This window comes from Lissotriton vulgaris, chromosome 7 (genome assembly GCF_964263255.1).
Source record: "Lissotriton vulgaris chromosome 7, aLisVul1.2, whole genome shotgun sequence".
Taxonomy (NCBI): domain Eukaryota; kingdom Metazoa; phylum Chordata; class Amphibia; order Caudata; family Salamandridae; genus Lissotriton; species Lissotriton vulgaris.
The window spans coordinates 1,489,226,553-1,489,247,455 of record NC_141695.1 but is presented as its reverse complement, the minus strand read 5'-3'; the positions used below and the strand labels follow the sequence as shown (position 1 = coordinate 1,489,247,455).

The 20,903-nt window shown below is 42.7% G+C and overlaps 1 pseudogene; it reads right to left on the bottom strand.

Annotated features, from left to right (window-relative positions):
• Window positions 1-19,368, bottom strand: part of LOC147705854 (extracellular calcium-sensing receptor-like) — a 170,447-nt pseudogene extending 151,079 nt beyond the window's left edge.
• Between the last annotated feature and the right edge of the window lie 1,535 nt (window positions 19,369-20,903).

Here is a 20,903-nt window from a genome sequence, read left to right as displayed (position 1 = left end):
TATATATACATTTTTTGGACATCCAAATCATGATTATGAAAAACGGCCTCCATACAGTGGTTTACAAGAAGCCCACAGACAGGAATAATGCGTTGCATTATTTGAGATTTCATCCCCTGTCACTCAAGAAGCATTTACCTGAATCACAATTCTTCAGAATTAAAAGTATCTTGTCATCACAAGAACACACAAATAGAGCTATTGAGGAAGGATATAAACAATACATCAAAAGAGGTTAGAACTCAAGCCAAGAGAGATTTACTCATCCCTACACCCAAACAGTCTACCAAGAGAGACGTTTGTGTACTTACATTTTCAACTCAAGCTCCAGCTATCAAGCATATCATTTCCCCCAGATGGGAAGTTCTCGAACAAGAACCAGACTTCAGGACACTATTTTTAACAAAACCCATTTTTTTTGCATTCCCACTCTTAGAATCTAAGGGAAATGGTGAAGGCATCACCAATGATGGATAAACACACACCCACAGGCATGAAAGTGTAGGAACTACAGTCATTGTGGTAACGTTATACCAGTCAATACATTTATACATCCACAGACAGGTAAACAAAATATGTTAAGACATTCATCTGATTGTAATTCTGAGTCAGTAATGTATGCAATAAAATGTCCATGAGGCTTAACATATGTTGGGCGTATGATTAGAGTAAGAATCACAGAACATAAGAGCTTGATCAGAAGAATGAATAGGAATTCATGTTTGGCAGTCCACTGGTTAGATACACAACACTCTATAACTCATCTTTGTTTTACTGTTTTGGAAAAGGTGCCATTTGCAGCTGATAGGGACATGCAAAATCTATTAGCACGTAGAGAGCCATTTTGGATTAAATTCCTTTAAACTCTAGTGCCGAAGGGACTTATTGACAAACTTGAAATGGCATTTTTCTTATAATGTGTCCCTGTCATCCTTGCAGTATGTACCTAATGTTTAGCCAGTAGTTTGTACTAGTGAATACTTGAATATTATGTGAAGACTTATTTGTGAATTCCTATTGTACATCTATTTTGTGCAAACATATAATCCCACACAAAAGCCTGACACTATTTCATTATTTCTTTTGGTCCTTCTCATTTATATTTCCTCTGTTTTTAATTTGGACTCTTTTTTTTTACATTCAATCATAAGGTGGATTTGCATCTTTTATAATGCGCAGGATAGACCTAATGCTAAGACAGTAATGGTGTTTTTCAATGGGTTCCATTGTAATAGATAACGTCTTTTAAGACTCTCGCGGCAAGAGAAGTATACGCTCTAGTCTTTTTCACCTTTTCTATTCGAGAAAGGTACGTGTCAATACGCTATTGAATGCTTGTAATCTGGAGACTAACCCACGGGCAACTTCAGTGAGCACGCTAAAGTTGTCGGTAAGAGCAGATTCGTGTTCCGGGTTATCTTTTCTGGTTTCATTGTGAATGAAGACCTTGAGCTTTACCCCTTCTGTTATTTTATCGTAGAATTGCAAGAGCGTCTTTCGTCCACTTTTGTAGAGTTTTACAGGGGCTGTTGTCACCATCATAGTAAGTGTTAACCTGCATGCACTCTTTATTTTCCAGCGTTGGGAGACTGATGTTTAATTTTTGCATTTTGTTGTGTTTTACGTTTGTACAGTGTTTTATGTCCCTTGGACACAAGCGTTTGGCCACGAAGGTACACATAATATATAAAACCTGCTCCTGTGATAAATGATGGAGGGCAGCAATGAGGCATGTATAACACATGAATGCCATGAGTTGGGATTGGACATAGTCTCAAATTTTCTGATAACTTCACAGAAATTCTAGCTACACTGTAAGGGTGCCCAACACTGATATGTTTACATATAAATGGATTGCTGTGCTATCTTTTATCCATTCTCATATTGTTTCATTTATTAGTAGATTTTGTTTCTGTTCCAACAGGTGGCCGTTAAACGTTTCACAAACCTTCAACTGATTGTTCCCCGGATGAAGGGTTATTTCAAACCCTAAATGCATTGGGCAATATAAGAAAAACAAGAATCTAGTTGTTTTGTTACTTTGAAGCAAGCACATAAACATGTTTGAATAACATGTTTATGTATAGCATGAAAATGTCTAATTTATGCTACTGATAAAATGTTTGTTTATTTTTTTAAGGACCCTTGCCATGAGTATTTTCTAAAGAATCTTAATAAAATACATTAGTTTTTTTAGAACCCTAAGGGTCTAGAAGTAGTGTGCTTTGTGAATAGTGTGCATGTTTTTGCACACCAACCATTGCAAAATAAACATTTTGCCAGGCATTACCTTCCTTTTTAACACATATAGATCACTCCAAGGATAGGACCTAAACGGCTTATTAGGCAGGGTCATTGGTATTTAAAAAGTTGGACAAGTACTTTGAAATTCTACATTTCTTGAGAGTGAGTTACTGCAAGGTCTCCTCCCCCATAGGATAACATTGGATTACCTCAGTACATTTAATAAGTGCTAACCTTTGTTTGGGAGAATGTGTTTGGTTTATGAGGAATGATAATTTAAAACCCTCTTTAATGGTAAAGTCTGACTTTTAGACACAGTTGTGTAACTTCAACTTTTAGAAAGTTGACATTTTCTTGGCCTAAACATTTAGTGCCTGTAGTCTGTTCCTAGGTCACATGACTAGGTGCAGTTGGCCTTTGTGTATTCTTGTCAGATAGCATCACAATAGAGGGTATGGGTGTTTACAGGATGAGCCATCCAGGTTTCATGGGGGGATGGAGCTGCCACTTACCTAGCTTGCACTTCAAAGGCACTGGCCAAGCTCACACACAAGGGTCTTCACACTAGCCTATTGTCCCCCGAAACAGACTGGGACCAGGGCAGGAAGGCAGTAAATTCCATCACCTCTGAAAGGGGAAACTTCAGAAACTCCTCCCACTTCAAAGTGGGAGCCAGGTATATAAAGAAGACCCTCAGAACCTCTCCTCTGTACACTCCTGGACCTGTGGATACAACAGAAAAATGATGTCCTGCTGCATTGCTGCTTGCAGTCTGCCCTGCTTGCTGTGAAGGAAGACAGGACCTGCTTCTTTCAACCCAGGCTGAGTGGTTTTAATGGTTATCTGATTGACCTCCTGTTTTGATGTACAGGAATATAACACACTCCAAAAGCCTCCCTTTATCTGCCCAGCTAGCCTGCTGCCTGGACCTGCAACTGGAACAGTCTGAGCACAGCTGGCTTCTGCAAGAGTGAGTCTGAGATCTCCAAGAGGTGTCTCCCAAGAGGTACTGGATCCTTGGCTGGCACTAGACTGCACTCCTCTGACTCAAAAAGGAGAAATCCCGAAGATTTGGGCTCTTTTTGACCATGAACAGGCAGATTCATGCCAATATCTTGCCAACTATGCCAACCTCTACCATGAAGGTCTGGTGAATCTAACTCTTCGTGCTACAACAACTACCAGTGATAACCAGTAATGTGAGATCTGCACTTTGCTCTAAATTATCGAAAGCCCGCAGTAACCAACAATATGAATCTCCAGCAGCTACCGTCCACGACGCCCATTCTGCTGTTCGTGAGACAGCGATGACCATCTAAGATGCTTTTCCTGCTCCTCACGGCTTCCTCCGCTATGTACAGAACTGTTCGCGCTGGGCTTTAGCAGGTAACTTTTTCCGCAGGACTAAACTGGTCCATGAATGCGGCCTGTGTTCCTTCGTAGTCAGCCTGAACTTGTGATGTTTAGTGGTTCACACTGACAAGGATTGTGGCTGTTGCTTTCGTAGGGTTTCAACCCCACCCCCCTCAACCAACAACCCGATTTCTCACATTGAGTCAAGCCTCATCACAGACAAAAGAACATTTCACTAAGCATTGTTTACAAAACCCAGTTCGTTCAATGTTGAACAATGCAAAATCAACTGAAAAAATACTTTTGAAGGATCTAAGCATTATTTCACCCAACCAACTACAACAAGAGACTCCATATGTGACCATCACCGATAGTTTTTCTCACCTTCTTACATGAAACAGAAAGGGTGATCTGACCAGAAATCTTGGTCTCCAGCAAGTTTACATTCGCAGGTCCTCTTGTCTATTGTCAACGGGGCCCAAAAGTTAAGTGCTCATCTATGCTAGCAGATGCACTTGCCCTATCGTCAATCCAATAAGCAATCTTTACACTATAAAATGATCTTAATTAACGTTTTGAAGATTCTAATTTTGCTGTTGCCTATAGCTTCAAAAAAGACCTTGAGGCTCTTAAACTCATGCAATTAGTTAGGTCAGCTACACATAGGGTCGAGCACACTGTTTCCAATCTTCCTATCCTGGTGGTTAATTTTCGATTTCCTTAGACTGGACAGACTATTATGTGATAACAACGAGTATTGAGATGAATTCCAGGACCCTTCCCTCTCAGGCAGATCATGTTCCATCTAGGAAATGTTTCACACTTGACCCAATGAGTTTTTGTAACCTTTCGGTAGCTTCTAGTCCCTGATGAAACACCAAAGCGGAGGTTTTTAGAAAACAATGTGAGGGTATGGATCAATTTGGCTCTTGAGTACCTAATTTTCATACCACTTTCATCTAAAAAGAAAAGTCACGTCCCAATGCCAGGATTCAATTGTGAGTTGCTAGCCCAAAATAAAAATACAAGAACTTAAAACACATCTGGTGCAGATTGTATAACTCAACAGTCAAATCAAGGTACAAAGAGGCACTTTAAGAGTAACATAACCCAACCATAAAGGCATGGGTGGTACCCTATGCTGAAAAAAATCAATAACTTGCACAATTCCACCAAGGAAATATTTTCCATTGCAAAGTCCATGTTGTCATGTTAGTTTTCCAGACATATAATATCTGAGCAGAAGTGCGGGGAATGGGCCAACTTTCTTCAGAGGAAAGTGGTGGATATTTATTCGTCTTTACCTTGTGTGTCTGAAGCGGAGCCTTCCACTGCACATTGTGCTAGCCTGTCTCAAAGGAAATACCAGCTATCCGCCTTTGAGTCCCTAGATATTGCCCTGCTTTAGATACTGTTGACATCTGTGAAATCGGGCTCTCTGAGGGATCCAGCACCGCCTTTGATCCTGAAAATGGTGGCCCCTGTGTTACCACCCACGCTTTCTGAGCTGCTTAATTTATCTATTAGACCCTCTACTGTTCCCCAAGTATGGACACATGCCACTGTTATTCCATTGCTCATTAAATGAAATCTGTGCTTCTAAGTTATAAGACAATCACAGCATTTCTGTTTTACCTTTTGAGGCTAGAGTCTTAGAAAAAGCACATCGATAGACAGTCATCTGCCTATCTGGAATCTCACAATTTTTTGCATGTGTCTCTGTTTGGTTACAATCGGGCCGCAGCATGAATTCTGTGCTCTTTTGGATTACAGAAGATCACAAATAAACATTGGACAGGGGTGGGAAAGAGTCCTTCTCAACTTAAACTCTGTCTGGAAGCTGTAGTCCATTGGATGGGACTGACCTGCTTCAAAATCAATGGCAGCAAAACGGAAATTTTGCTAATTGGACTTGTGGGGCTTGCTCTGTGGTCGGAGGTGGGAGGCCGTATACCAGAGGTCAGAAATGTAGTAATGAGCCTGGGAATGTGACTGGATAAGGTACTGAGATTCAATCATCAGATCTATACTGTAATTGGGTTCTGTTTTGGTATGTAAAGGGCCTCATGAAAATTCTTCTGTTCTTGCCGGCGTCCCCTCAAAGGACTATCGGCCACGTACTGATCATATAGTGTCTGGACAATGGCAATATTTCGTTTTGAGGAGTTTCAAACGCCTCGTTTAAAATAATTCAAACGAACCAGAATGCAGCACCATGTCTCCTTGGACACATTCCCTAATTCTCATCTGTTTCAATTCAATTTTTTTCAATTCAAGAATCTTTATTCGGTGATTAAAAAACACCATAAAAGCACATATACATATACATAAATAAAGCAGCATTAAATATTGGACAAGATCCTTGTACATAAATAACAATGGAGTACTAACATACACGCCATGAATTTAAAACCGGGAGTCCCAAGTTTATCAATTCTCTCCCCTCGTCTTCCTTAGTCGGACCGCCACCTTAATAAAATTCATAACACAACACAAGGTTAGCGGGTCAGAAGCTTTTTGCAAATAAATTAAGGCGTCTCTGGCATGTTCCATGTGGGCTTTTTTTAAGATGTCTACTAGGAATCTGCGTCTAGGCATTGAATAATAGGGGCAGAGCAAGGTGAAATGAAGGGAGTCCTGCGGAGACCGGTTGTCGCAGCCGCAGGGTCCCTTCTGCTCGATTGACATAGTAAAACCTGCTGGCGAAGCCAAGATAAACGGAAGTAGGTTCAGTCTGAAACGGCACATAAGAAATCTGTCCTGTGTGTTATGTACAAGATACAGATAGGGCTCCATCCCCTCCACACTCTTCACCAAATTATAAGCCCTTACTGACTTTTTTCCCCCTTCAGCCACAGCACGGCATTGGGTTTTCCGCTCTAGGAAAATTTCCCCTACTTGTTTCTTGTGCTGTGCTGAAATGGTGGTCGGGTTCTTGAAGAGGTTTCCAAACCCTAGTTCATCTAGAGTATTTCTCACATATTTGAGCCATGGGATGCGCATGCAGTGGGTCCTACCTAGGCAGTCCAGTAAGATTTTTCTGCTTAAATGCGCATCTGGATTTACCCAGATTTTTATCCACGCCACAATTGGCCTAAGTTTTAACAAATCGACCATATATGGCCTCCCTAGCTCCCTACGATCTATAAGTCCAGCCGTGCTGGGTGGTGCCCTCAGGACAGATTTCAGATGTTTGTTCTCTTCCTGGTCAATTCTAGAGGTATTCACGAAGCCCCAAACTTCTGCCCCATAGCTTACTTTGGCGCATGTTATAGAGCCGTACAGGTTCATCACCTGTTCCGGACTCCATCTGCCCAACCTTCTGCCATACCCGGCTATTGCCCCGTTAGAGGCAATCATTTTATTACAACGCTCTTCCACCAAGGAGTTGAATTGAAGAGCACCATCAAAGGTTACTCCGAGATAGGAGAACGTTTTAACCTCCTCTAAGCAATGTGTGCCTATTGTATAGGTACATTTTGTGGGAGGTTTTTTGCCTGCCACGAGCACATAAGATTTACTTAGGTTGACAGATAAGTCCAGATCGCTCATAAACTTGACGAACCCATCTATCAGAATCTGTAGGCTTCGGGGTGTACGCGCCAGCAATACCGCGTCGTCTGCATAAAGCAGGACAGGGATATGCCGCGTCCCAACCCTTGGGGAATCTGCCTTTAAGCCCAAAAGAAACTGTTCCAAATTATTGATGTAAAGGGAAAACAAAAAAGGGGCAAGAATACAACCTTGTCTGACTCCACTTTTGCACGGAAAGGAGTCCGTCAGTCCTCCCTCCCTGCTAAATCTGACTCTGGCCGTGGTGTCACTATGCAGCTCTCTTAATATGGTGATTAGACCGTTCTCAACTCCCATCCCTGCCATCATGTCCCACAACTTCCCTCTAGTGACGTGGTCGAATGCTGCTGCCAGGTCCATGAATCCCATATAGATGGTTTCCTTACTGGCTAGAGTGTATTTGGCAGTCAGCATATATAGGTTCAGGCATTGATCACTAGTGGACCTCCCTGACCTGAACCCATATTGAGTGTCCGAGAAGATGTTATTCTCTTCGGTCCACTCAGTCAATCTGTTCAGGAGTGCCCTTCCCAGAAGTTTAGCCGAGACGTCAATCAGGGAAATAGGTCGATAACACTTGGGGTCGTCCTTATTGCCCTTTTTAAAGATTGGCACAATGATCGCTTTAGACCATGATGGAGGGAGACCGCAGATGACAGCAGTGTTTAGCACCCTCGTCATCAATGGGGCCCACAAATCTATGTTACTAAGAAAAAGGTCAGGGGGATTCCATCTGGGCCCGGGGCTTTATTCCTAGTTAAACTCTCCATCCCAGCTGTAATCTCCTTGAGGGTAAATACAACCGGGGGAGCCTGACTTGGGATTACTGATGACTCTACGTGGGTGCCCGGTTCATGGTTGTACAGGCTCCTAAAGTGTTTGACCCACTGCTCCGGGAGGATGTTAGCCACTATCTCTGGAGAATCATTTTCTTGAAAGGTCGTTTATTGATGATTCTCCAGAATCCCGCTAGGTCCCTTCTTTCCCCTGCCTCTCTCAGATCTGCCCAAGCTTCTACCTGCAGAGTGAGTTTCCTCCTTTTGGTCTCTTGTTTATATTTTTCTCTGCATGCCCTGATTACTTGTGGGTCTCGTGGTTTTGTCTTAAGAGAGCATTTCAATTCCCTCAGTGCCTTAGAACAATCTTTATCAAACCACCGGGGATTGACCAGGTTGCGCGTAGGCGCACTGGACCTTAATAGTCCATCAATCATGTTGGCAATATGATTAAACGCTTCTAATAACCTTGGTCCCTGGACTTCCAGATCCAAACATTCATTTATGGCCAGCAAACCCTTTTCGCTCAGGTTTTTATAGAACTTTACCCCATCTATCTTGGACCATTTCAGTCTCCTGCCTTGATCGGTGACCCTCTCCACAATTGAACGATGAACATTAGAGCCTGTACCCGCCCTATATACAAGCGTTAAAACAAGCGGGTTATGATCACTGAAAATATTCCAGTCTATCCCTACACTAACCACTTTATTAACCAGGGATCTCGAGACAAGAATAAAGTCTATAATGGACGAGCAACCCCTGCCCTTAAAAATTGGTGGGAGTGTACCGTCCGACTGTGGGTCTACCATATTAATGGTGTGCTCCAGGTCGTACTTAAGCCGGAGCAACCTAAGAGCCGACCCAGTGGGCGAATGGGAGAAATGCAGTCCCTTCTCAATTGGGCATTGCGCCCAATCTGTATTCGTTTTGACCAGTGCCGGACAAAGGTGACAATTAAAATCCCCCACCACGAGTAAACCACAAGACGGGCCCTTATTCTGGGATGTAATTTCTATTCCTAACCTTTGGTCAAGTTCAGCTATTACCGGGGTGTGACTATTTACTATCTCGGTGTTATATATGTTAAAAACAGAGAATCGTAACCCCTTTCCCTGGAACCGAACCACCTGTATCCCATGCGAAAACCAGTCTGGGAAGGACCAGGTGCCTGGCAGGTCTAAATCTACATAGATGGACAAACCACCCATTGCCCTCCCTGAGCTGGATTTGCGGGCAGGAACAAAGAAACACTTGTAACCCTGCAGATGGTGATTGTTCTCCACAGCCCACGTCTCCTGTACACATATGATATGAAATGTTCTAATAAAGTCCACCCATTCCTTGTTATTAAATTTGCCCGCTATACCTGCTATATTCCATGAGATAAGTCTCACGCCCTCGCCACTCCATTCAGCACCGCCCTGGGCCCTTGGTCTTCTTTCCCACGTTGTCCTTTGCATTGCCTGCCCATGTCCCCCTCCTATCTTGTCTTTAGCTATTGCCTTTGGTACAACACACTTTGGTGCCCCCTCACCAACCGCCAGGGTTTCCTGAACCTTGGGACTTTGCTCCTTCAGACTCTCTGCCGTCCCTCCATCTTCTATACAACCCTGGGGGGCATTGTCTACCTGTCAATCAACCCCCTCAAGGCCATCTAGGCAATGGAACCGGTTATAGGAGAAAAAGGGTTGTTCAGGACGGCCAAAAATCGGCCTAGGATTAAAGGCCTGGTGACTCCCCCTCCTGCCAACCCTCTCCCAGCTATCATAAGTTTGAGGTCGTTGTGGTGGGCCAGGGATGATGGGAAAAAAGAACGACACATGGAGGGTTTGGATGGTGGATTCCCTTGATCTATTTTTCCCTTGACATATATGGGACACCGTTCCTGTGTCCCTGAAACTCACCAGTATGCAGTCCCCTTTAATGGATTTTTGTGTTCTACCCACCCATGGTACCCTTCTTACCATTGTAATTTCATTATTAAAATGTGTCGGGAGGGGTCTATTTATATTTAACCACTTGATTACCCTACTTTTTAGGGCACAAAAGTCCTCCATTTCATTTTCCTCAAGTGGGGGGACACCTGCCATAACTACAGTAAAAGCATTTGTCTCGGGGGGTAAATTGGGTCTGCGTGGTCTCAAGGTGGGCTTCATTAAAGGGGTCGGAGTGCCCTTATCTACCGGCTGTGCCGGGGGTACAGATCCCAAAGGAGGGTTAGGCATATTAGTGTTAGGGGGCATAGCTGTTACAGGGTTTGGCCTTGTGGGTTGTTGTGGAGGCACCACATTCATAGCTTGTGGAGGGAGTGGGTTGGTGGCACTATTTACCGACTGCTGAGGGACTATAGTAGAAGGGGTGGACTCTGTTTGCCTTCCCTGTCTTCCAACAGGAGTTTTCAGACTACCCAATGTGGCCTCTAAGATGGTTAGTCTTATCTCGATCTTTTTCATACTCTCGCTGATCGGTAGTAACAGGGACCTTAACAAAAATTCTAGGTTTCCCAGCGGGACAACAGACAGGGGAATATTAGCAGTACCAACTCCTATGTCTTTTATCATAGTAGGAGCTGGCTCCTCATGGGCAGTGGGTTTGGGATTTGAATCAACCGGTGGTTTCTCTACTGATACGGGGGTTTTTGAAAACTTCCCAAAGTCCGAGTGTGGAACCTTGGGTTTGCTCTTTCCCTGAACTCCCCTCGATTTCCTCCTACGTTTATTTGGAGGCGGTCCAAAAGCTACTTGTGTGTTAGTTGGCTTAGATTTGGTTTTCCTAATCTTCGTGGCTGGAAATGCCGGAAGGGGTTGGGACACCAAATCAATAGTCACCCTTGGGGGGCTAGAACTAGTTTCTGGGGCTATATTCAAAACTTCACCTGGTGACATGTTACTGCAATCCCTCAACAATAGTGGGACATCATCAATTCGAGACAGCTCCTCCCTTGGTACAATAGGTTGATCTCCCAGGGGCGTGTTTTTCATATTATCTATTGAGCGTCTCCGTTCTGCCCTTAGCCTGGACAGGTTACACTCTTTATCCCCCTCCCCCACTGCCCGTGAGAAATAATTCTCTAAAGTCCTATTCTTTGCTCCCCCTGGTCTTAGAGGGGTGCTCTCCCTTGCAGGGGACGGCATAGTGGTCACAATAGGTTAAACAGTAGGTTACACTCAGCGGGCGTTCCACCCAGTATAGGAGACCAAGAGTCAGAAGCACAAACCAAGAGGGTAGGCCCGGCCCGGCCTCCTTCGGCCCCTGACGGCCACAGACGGTCCCGCCCTTGTCCCGGGCTTCTCCCGGCACCCTCCCGGCACCCTCCCGCGCGCTCCCGCGCCGCGGGAGAACTGGCCGCAAAATATAGTAATCGCTGGGTAAGAGGGGGAGTGGTCGGGGAGAGCAGCCCAGGTGATCTCTATCCGGGCAGGCGGGTGCTCCTGGGAATCAGAGTCCCAGCACCCGCGCTCGCAGCCCCGCCTCACACAGTCCTCAGCAGTGGCCCCCAGCGATGATCCGACTCCCCTCACGAAGCGGGACCCGCGGAGCGGGTACCGCGAGCAGTGGGAGTAAAAGTTTAAAGGTAAGAGGCAGCAAAAATCCTCAGTGCAGCGTCCGTTCTGCAAGGCGTCCCACTGATCTTGTCCAGCAACGCAACTTTAGAAGGCTCAAGGGCGGGAGGGAGGGGTCGGGGAGAGCAGCCCAGGTGATCTCTATCCGGGCAGGCGGGTGCTCCTGGGAATCAGAGTCCCAGCACCCGCGCTCGCAGCCCCGCCTCACACAGTCCTCAGCAGTGGCCCCCAGCGATGATCCGACTCCCCTCACGAAGCGGGACCCGCGGAGCGGGTACCGCGAGCAGTGGGAGTAAAAGTTTAAAGGTAAGAGGCAGCAAAAATCCTCAGTGCAGCGTCCGTTCTGCAAGGCGTCCCACTGATCTTGTCCAGCAACGCAACTTTAGAAGGCTCAAGGGCGGGAGGGAGGGGTCGGGGAGAGCAGCCCAGGTGATCTCTATCCGGGCAGGCGGGTGCTCCTGGGAATCAGAGTCCCAGCACCCGCGCTCGCAGCCCCGCCTCACACAGTCCTCAGCAGTGGCCCCCAGCGATGATCCGACTCCCCTCACGAAGCGGGACCCGCGGAGCGGGTACCGCGAGCAGTGGGAGTAAAAGTTTAAAGGTAAGAGGCAGCAAAAATCCTCAGTGCAGCGTCCGTTCTGCAAGGCGTCCCAATTCATTTGAGGGACTTCCATTTCCTACCTGTGGCTAAACAAAACCTAAATAAAGTATTGTGCTTTGTTTACTGAGCACCTGCTCTATCTGGGTCATAGTATTTGAAGAATCTGGTAACACCTTTTTGTCCTTTGAGATCCTTGCACTCCACTAACCTCAGACTGGCTCAAGTACCGCAAATTTGTTGTGTCAGACAGGTAGGTCGCTCCTTCAAATATCTGGCACCTAAATTATGGAACACCCTCCTCTTGATTCAGACATAGGCTGTATTCCACAAACATCTGAAGACTTGGCTGTACTAAATTGGCAAGGAGTCCTGCTGGGACTTTCGCACTGGAGAACACTATTTGGGTAACTATGGGGCATATTATCAAGGACAGGCGATACATTATCGCCGCTTTTATCGGCAGGAAACTGCCGATAAAGCGGCGGTAATGGCCTTGATAATATGCTCTAAGAATTCCAATCGAAGCCCATGTTACATGTGTTCACATCTAACATGGGCTTCGATAGGAATTCATAGAGCATATTATCAAGGCCATTTTCGCCGCTTTATCGGCAGTTTCCTGCCGGTAAAAGCGGCTATAATGTATCGCCTGTCCTTGATAATATGCCCCTATGTTCTAAATAAACTCTTGAAATAGAAATTAGATTTAGAACTCTCCTTCAAAGGGTACCACCTGACCTTTAAAGGCCAGCCCTTCAAACTTAAGCCTAGTTTAAGATAGTTGGCATATTTAGAAGTAGGTATTTGTCCTAGAAAAGTAAGTTATTATCAATGTAAAAATGTTTATGCTAAAGTGGCATTATTTTGTTAGTGTTAAGATGGACAGTTGAAGAAATAAATGTGAATGCCTACTACTCTGACTACGTGCAGTACAGATACCTACCACCTACCTACCACCTCCACTCCAACCTAAAACGATAACAGTAAAAACATAACATCTTGCACAGCGCATAGGGTGATTACCTCATTCCAAGTCATTACTGTTGCTGTCTCTGGTCTGGAACATTTCATCTCAAAATTATGGTTTTTACATTTATTATTCTAAGGTGTAAAATAATAGCAGGGCAAGAATACAAAACCCAGAATGCAATATGGTACCCGGAATGGAAACAGCACCTGTAATGACTTGGAGGAAAGTGGTCACCCCAAAACCACCCTAATTCCATATTGTGAATAACACCCAAAATCTCAAGGGGCTGATTTGCAGCAGCAACATTATGGAAACGAGAGGGCACTTCCAGCAGTGATAAAAGGTTAAAGTAAGGGCCAATCAAAAATCTTTTTTATCTTTTGCATGGCAGGTGTTTTAGCAAAGTGTTACCCATTAATATAGCACTTGCTATGGCAGACTTGCCACACCTCAGTATAAATATTTTCATGTATCGCAGAAAAATAGAAGGCGGATTTAGCCTAATGAATTTCTAGGGTGTGATTTTAAGCTTACGTGGTGAAGTCTGAAACCTTTATATTAAATAAGCGAAAATCCTTAATTGATTACGAAAGTAATCTTGAAACAAAAGCGTTTAAGCTCATATATGGTGGTCAGCTGACTTCTTTGCAGCCCAATCTGGCTAAGGTGTTTGCATATCCAGGATTAAATTCATGAACATTTTTCAAGAGACGTGTAAGACAATTGTTTAGGTAGATAGATTTTAGGCCCGACCGGAAGTAAAACTATTAGAATAGTCTGGGTCTAATGTGTGCCAGTGGTTGCCCGTGTTGGGCACCAGTACTCATTTTTGGGGACCTGGACGTAATTTTTATCATCAATCAGACGTTGACCCAGAGAAATGAAAAAATCTGAAAAAGAAGAAAGAAGAAAAATACCGGAGAACTGTGACAAACGAAAGCAGGAATGGAAAAAGAACACGAAAAAGTAATGTAAAGAGACAGGTAGAGTAGGATGTAGAAGAAGCAGAGGTGGAATCAAGCCTAGGCAGTCAAAAGAATTGTGTACCCGCACTTAAATCTTTTACAAGTTAAGCACTACGGGCCATATTTACTAACATTTTGCATCATGGTTGTGCAGCCATGATGTAAAATGCTGGTAGATATTTACGAAGTTACGTAAGGGTCGATTTGCCCCCACTTTGGGTGGCATGTAGTACAACGCAGCTGTTACATTTCATTCTGGGAGATGTTCCGTGAGTGGAGCATGGAGGTTCCCATGCATCCAACCAGGGACTTTATGCAATCTTGCATTTACAAACTTTTGTAAATTTAGGACTGAGTGAAATCACAACACCTCCCAGAGGGTGGCGTAATGAGAAGAAATATTTTTTTATATATTTTTCTCTTTTAACTTACATATGTTTTATCCATACTAAATGTATTTAAAAATGTGACTCAATGTATATTGTAATGAATTCTGTTGTGACTCTTTTATGGCATTTAAGCCGAAATAAAGAATTTGCGGATGAGGATGAGGAGAAGAAAAATCTTTTTTTCGAATTATTATTTTCCTCTTTTTATGTGCACTGCATTCTGCTGCACACATAGAAATAAGAAAATGGCTCAAGGGGTTCTGCTTGTAACACAGGCACCTTTGCACAGTGATGCAAGTGTTCCTGCATTGGTGCTAGCCTTCCCGAAGTGCGCTAGCGCAATAAGAGAGCAAAATTGCAACATATCTTAGTAGATATGGGGAGAGGAGTTGGCCTAACGGCTAGGGCGGTCGACCTCGAATCTGGGGAACCGGGCTCGAGTCTCTGTAATAACGCTGAACGTCCTGTGATTCTAGGCAAATCACTTAATCTCCCGTGCCTAACAAAAATGGATGTGTCCTCATGTAATGCAACCTGTGCTCTGGAAAGCGCTCTGATAACCGGTACCGGGTCAAGTTTGCGCTTTATAAAACTCTGTAAAAAAAAAAAAGATATAGAGCATTTCTGCTCTCTCTCCTTCATGCAACATAGCACAGCCAGTTGCCTAGCTCCACTCCATTGCTTGAAAGATAAAAAAATCAGTCCCTGAATATCCTTTTCTTTCAATAGACCTGAATCTTGGAGAAGTAACGTGGAGGTAGCCAGTTCGTTTCCTCACATTTTCTATATCTTCGTTTAGTTTCCTGTACCTACAACTGCATTTTCAACTACATTATTTTAGTTTTAATTTCTTTTAAAGTTGTTTGGTAGACAGTCTTGGCTATTCCATTTTTTTTTGCTCTATCTTCATACATTTCTCTTTACCCTTCCTTCTTGATACTCTTGCACCATGTGTGATATTATCGGGGGTCGAAATGGGTGATAGTACAGGAAACTACGTTGATCTACTTTGTTAACAATAAACCTTCTTTCTACAGAGAATCATTCCAGAATGCCTCTGTTAGCAGGAAAGTAAAGACAATCAGGAGTTAGTGGGAAAGACATGGTAGACTGAGTACCACAAGTTCGTTCATGGCTTTCCACTGCAGTTCCAAGACACAGAACTTGTAGGATAATCAATGACATCCTCTCAATGACAAAGCAGTGCACACAGGAGAGTTTATTTGAGTCCTAGTGTCTGTTATGATTATGTTCTGTGCCCCCTCACTGCTGCAGAAGGGTGATGCCAACTTGGGCTCGGATTTACTAACATTTAGTGTTTTAGTTACAACGATTTTTGGGGCAGCCATGAAACAAAATACTAATCGAGATTTACAAACCCACGCAAGGGCAAATTTGCGTAGTCATGCATTGGTTTCTAAAAAAAAAAGTAACTAAAAGCAGTACCTTTGAGTAGGCATTACATGAGTGGAGCATGGGCGTTCCCATTCTTCTAGTCATGTATTTTGATGCAAATCAGGATTTACTAAAGGAAGTAAACCCGGATTTCCACTAAAATGGTATGCCTAGCCAAGAGAGACATAACGAGGAGAAATAGCTTCATTTCTGTGAACGAATTCTGCTCTCCACTTGTGCTGCATTCTCCAGCACACATGGAAAGAGGAACATGGCTCTAAGGATTGTTTTTGCACAGGAAGATGGCCCTTCCTGCACAACATAATCTCACCCATGATGCAGGCACCCTTGCACCATGGGGCAAGGGTGCCTGCATTCGAGTCAGGCTACCTGAAGTGTGTCAGCTCTATGAGAGAGCAGTATTGTGCCATATTTTAGTAAATATGGTGCATCTCCTCTCTCTCATTCACACAACACCATATTTTAGTAAATATGGCGCATTTCTGCTCTTTCCCTTTCAGCAAGCTCAGTGTAGCAAGTTGCCTTTCTGAGTTGTGTTGTATGAAAGGTTAGTAAATCTGCCTCTAGAGTTTGAAGAACACGTGCTATTTAAATGACAGGCACTACAAACTGCATAGTTCAGAAAGACAGAGGACTCTTTGCTGTTCTGCATTTAAATGCTTAATGCCTGAAGCTCATGTGCTCCTTCACAGAATTACTAAGGGGTTGGGAGACGTTTGGTACATTTTCTCTAGCTGTACATGCTTATTATCATAAGAAATACAATGTTATGCATGGTGTACAAAGGTGGACATATGAAAAACAGGACAGTTGATGGGCTTTCTATCGCACGATCCCCCTTTTCACCATCTGTTTGTGAGTGTAATCTATCTATCTATCTCTCTCTCCCTCTCCCATAAACGACTGCATGGGTAACTTCGCTATGCAAGCGGCTCGCGAAGACGCAAAAAGCCCAGCGAACACGCAAAAAACCCCGCAAACACGCAAAAAAACCCGCAAACACGCAAAAAACAAAAATACGCAAATTCGCACAAATTCACGAATTTTGCAGATCGCGAATTCGCAAATCCGCAAATTCGCGGATCGCGAATTCGCAAAATTCGCCCATGCTTAATCTCATGCAGCTTTCACTTGTGATTGTTCCCTGACCAGTTAATCCCAAGGCAGCCATTTGTGTGGGATGCACTTGTACACAAAAGGAATCTGAGATACCAGTGTCAAAGCATTTTTGTGCCCATCCAGTTTCTATAAGTTGCATAGTGAACATTACATTCACGGTGCACGCTTCCCACATCTGGTTTCATATTTCCCACAAATCATTTCTGTTCTGTGAGAAAGCTGTACAGTTGACACTTGCATAAAGAAACCAGGAATATAAGCCATCAGTGGGATCTGAGCTACATTTTGATTGTGGACTGAAAATGACAGCGGACCCATTGACTTTTAAAACACAAGTACAGCTCAGCAAGCATCTGCAAAAGTGAAAGAAGTCAACTTTTTTAAAGCAGTTTGCCTAAATGTAATTAAGGCTGCCATGGTAATTACAAACAACAAAAAGACCATTCCGGTCTCATTGCAGTATTATAGTCCTAACTTCTGATTTTAATTACCTTCAGGTACACTGCATTATGAGCAGGCTTGCAAGATAAAGATTTTCTAAATGTTCTTCTTGCACGCCTAGATAACATCCTGGTTTGCTAAGTAAAGTGTTCTTATCTATCCAACCAGACATGCAGCTGGCCCATACTGAGGTCTATTCACGAAGGTAAATTTGCATGAGTAAATTTACTCAGCATTAAACCTACTTCTGCACCCAGGTGTAAATCTAGAATTTTGTGCTTTTCACCAGTAAACATTTCTCCATCCGTCAGTTCAGTGGGTAAAAACATGTAAGAGCGAATTTACAAGTGTAAAGTAACTACTATTAACTTTTGCCACATAGGTTGTGCTCTTCCCTACTATGGCAAAGATCTCCATATAGGAAAATAAAGGGAAAATGAAACAGTGTATTCATTAAAAAAAAAAGACCAATAATTTAATGTTAAGTATAATTGTAAAATGATTTAAGATAATTCTTTTTAACTTGGAAATAATAAACTAAAATATTGCAGTACATTAGCTCTTACACATAAATGTTTATTGAAACCTGTGTTATATATATATATATATATATATATATATATATATATATATATATATATATATATATATAAACACATATATATATATAGTTACATTAAAAATATTATTTTTAAACCGTTTTTTTTTTAAATCCCACCTCACGATAATTCTTTTTTGGTATATGCGTTTTACGCGTGCCACTTACTTGTCACAATATTTGTCAGTTGGCGAGTCTGTGAAGCTCATTGTTGGAAAGATCATTTCTGCATGCACAGGCACCAGGGCACCAAACATTACATCTCCTTCCTTGGAGTAAGCTTGCAGGGCCTGGCTGGAGAGCTTGCAGCCTGCCCGGCTGGTGACGTAGACAGCAGCTTGCACCAAGAGGAGCAGTACGGTCATCAGGAAAGTCATTCTTCGTCCAACTATGGGTTCTCTCAAGCTTGCTTGTTCCCAAGGACCATGTTCTGTTTAGGACCGGACTTAACGTACCAGAATCGTTTACACAAAGGAAATTGGGAAAAAAGGGCAGCAGTATTAAGTAGATGCACCTTACAAATTCTGCAATACTTTAAACGAATCAAAAGCGAGGTACTGGTGCTTACACTGCTCAAAATACAATTAGACTGTTCCAAAAGCAAAACAAGAAAGCCCCGGCAAAAGCAGTAAAAAGATTAGACTTTTTTGGAGCACTTCATTTCAGTATGCCAAATTCATACTGGGCTAGATTTAGGAGTTACTCGCGCAATGCAGCACAGTGCAGAAAGCCGCGCGCACTGCGTCACAGGAAAAGGGCAGGAATGCGCCATATTTTATAGCATATGATGTACTCCTGTGAATATGCAGGACGTACATAAATGTTCTAGATCACATGATAGCGGGAAACATCATATTAGTTTACACTGTTCTCATCTTTTTGTTTGGTAAGTAGCTGTTTCGTATCAAACAAAAACGAAATAATCAGGTTTAGAATGTTTTTTAGCTCGTGCCTGTGCTTACCTTTATTTGGGCCCATATATTTGTTTGGCGTCCGAGGGACAGGTTACATGGGTTTCACTGGAGCTGGTTCAATTTTGTAACGATCAATCAGTTGTTTTTACACTTGAGAAACAGGGCAAATGTTGCAATAAAACCAGCCCAACCTAGTTAATCCATACATGCATGAATGGTCTCCAAATTAGCCCCTAAAATAACCCAAAACGTCGCACTGCAATGCAGCACTGTTTAACCGGGCCATATGGATGTTTATTTTTTTACAGCAGATGATTAAAATAACAAAAAGTGTATTAATAATTTAACCGTGTTATTATCTTTAAAAAAAACTTCACATTTGTTACCTGCTCTTACAACTCGCTCTCAAATGTGTGAAATGTAATCCTTTGATTGTGTTTTTCTCCAAAGATGGCGCGCCGACGGCCCTTATTTTAGACTCACCTTTCAGACAGAGCTGTTCATCTGTATATACTGGAATACACGTCACCTCTGGGGAATCTTCATCAATATGAAATCGCAAAAGGCAAAGAAAACGTATATTTAAGTTCCTATATGTACTTCCCCCATATACCCATATTTAAAATAATTGGCCCATTCCCTAATTATGCAGGAGATTAATTATGCATATTATTTTAACCGGCACTGTCTCATTACAAGATATTCTTGGCCTTGAAGTCTTTTGAGAATTGATGCCACGCTGATGCTCATTGCGTTATACTGTCCTTGACAGGTGTGGAATCTGCTCATTCAGAACACAACACTACTTTCCTTTAATACATAAACACCCAGGTATTTCGCATTCAGGTATGGAGTTTGTCATCGAAAATAGCAATATAGAGTATATAGTTAAAAAAAAAGAGACTGGTTATGATTTGTAAGATTCTTTGGCTCGCCTTCAAATGTTAAGTTGCCAGAAATAATGCACAGACACATAAATAACTATGTCAACTATAATGCATACGAAAACAAAACTTTGAAAGATCACGTGTGGGCCAAATGGAGTCTTAATGGTACTAGAGTCAGAGTCAGAGTCAAGAACACTTTATTCGATTGTTTTAAAATCATAAAAGTATGCTACAGAACCAGTTTCAATCATACAGACAAGTTATTAAAATCATGTTAAAAATTAATATTAAAAATAGAGGAATTCATATAAAAACATCTTTACCATCACATTTAACAATAATAACAATCTTACAGGGCCTTACAATGTACAAAAATTTTAAAATGTTGGCAAACAAGAATATCGGTACAGTTCAATGTGCAAAGTACTAACAGCCTGGGAAAAAAGTGCAAGACGTGCGGATCATGAGTTCATATTTAACACGGGTCAGAATAACAGATAACATTGGCCCATTATTAAAATCAAGAAATCAATCAACTTTAGTTATTCAACCTTAATCTTTTTTGTTTTAATCGGATTGACATTGTCAGGAAGTTGGCTACCCCATACATTACTACTGTAGTTTCCATGAGCTGCAGATACAGTAGGGCTGGTTTAACCTGCCTAAAATCTTGACCTCTCAGAATTGGTTTAATGTATCTTTCCCTCCCCTCCTTATAAAAGGGGCAGAAGAATACAAAATGTAATAAATCCTGATCTGAGAAGTGATCACATTTACAGGGGGCACTTTCATGAGGCTTACACCATTTTTCATATTCTCCTAGCAGAAAGTGCGCTTGGTTAAAACGAAATTTTGTGAGGACCCACCTTTGAAAAGGTTTGTTTACTATCGTCAGATAAAGTTGAGTGGATAACGAAGTAATCATCATGTAGTGGGCCCTAACAGTTGGTTTTAAAATTTCGCTAGCCTCTCTCTCTGCTTCCTTTTTCCCTATGAAATTTTTCTTCACCCAGTTGATATCTTCTCTCATCAGGCTCTCGGGGTTTGTATATAGCTCTGGTCGGCCTAGGTATACTGCTGTGGTTTTAATA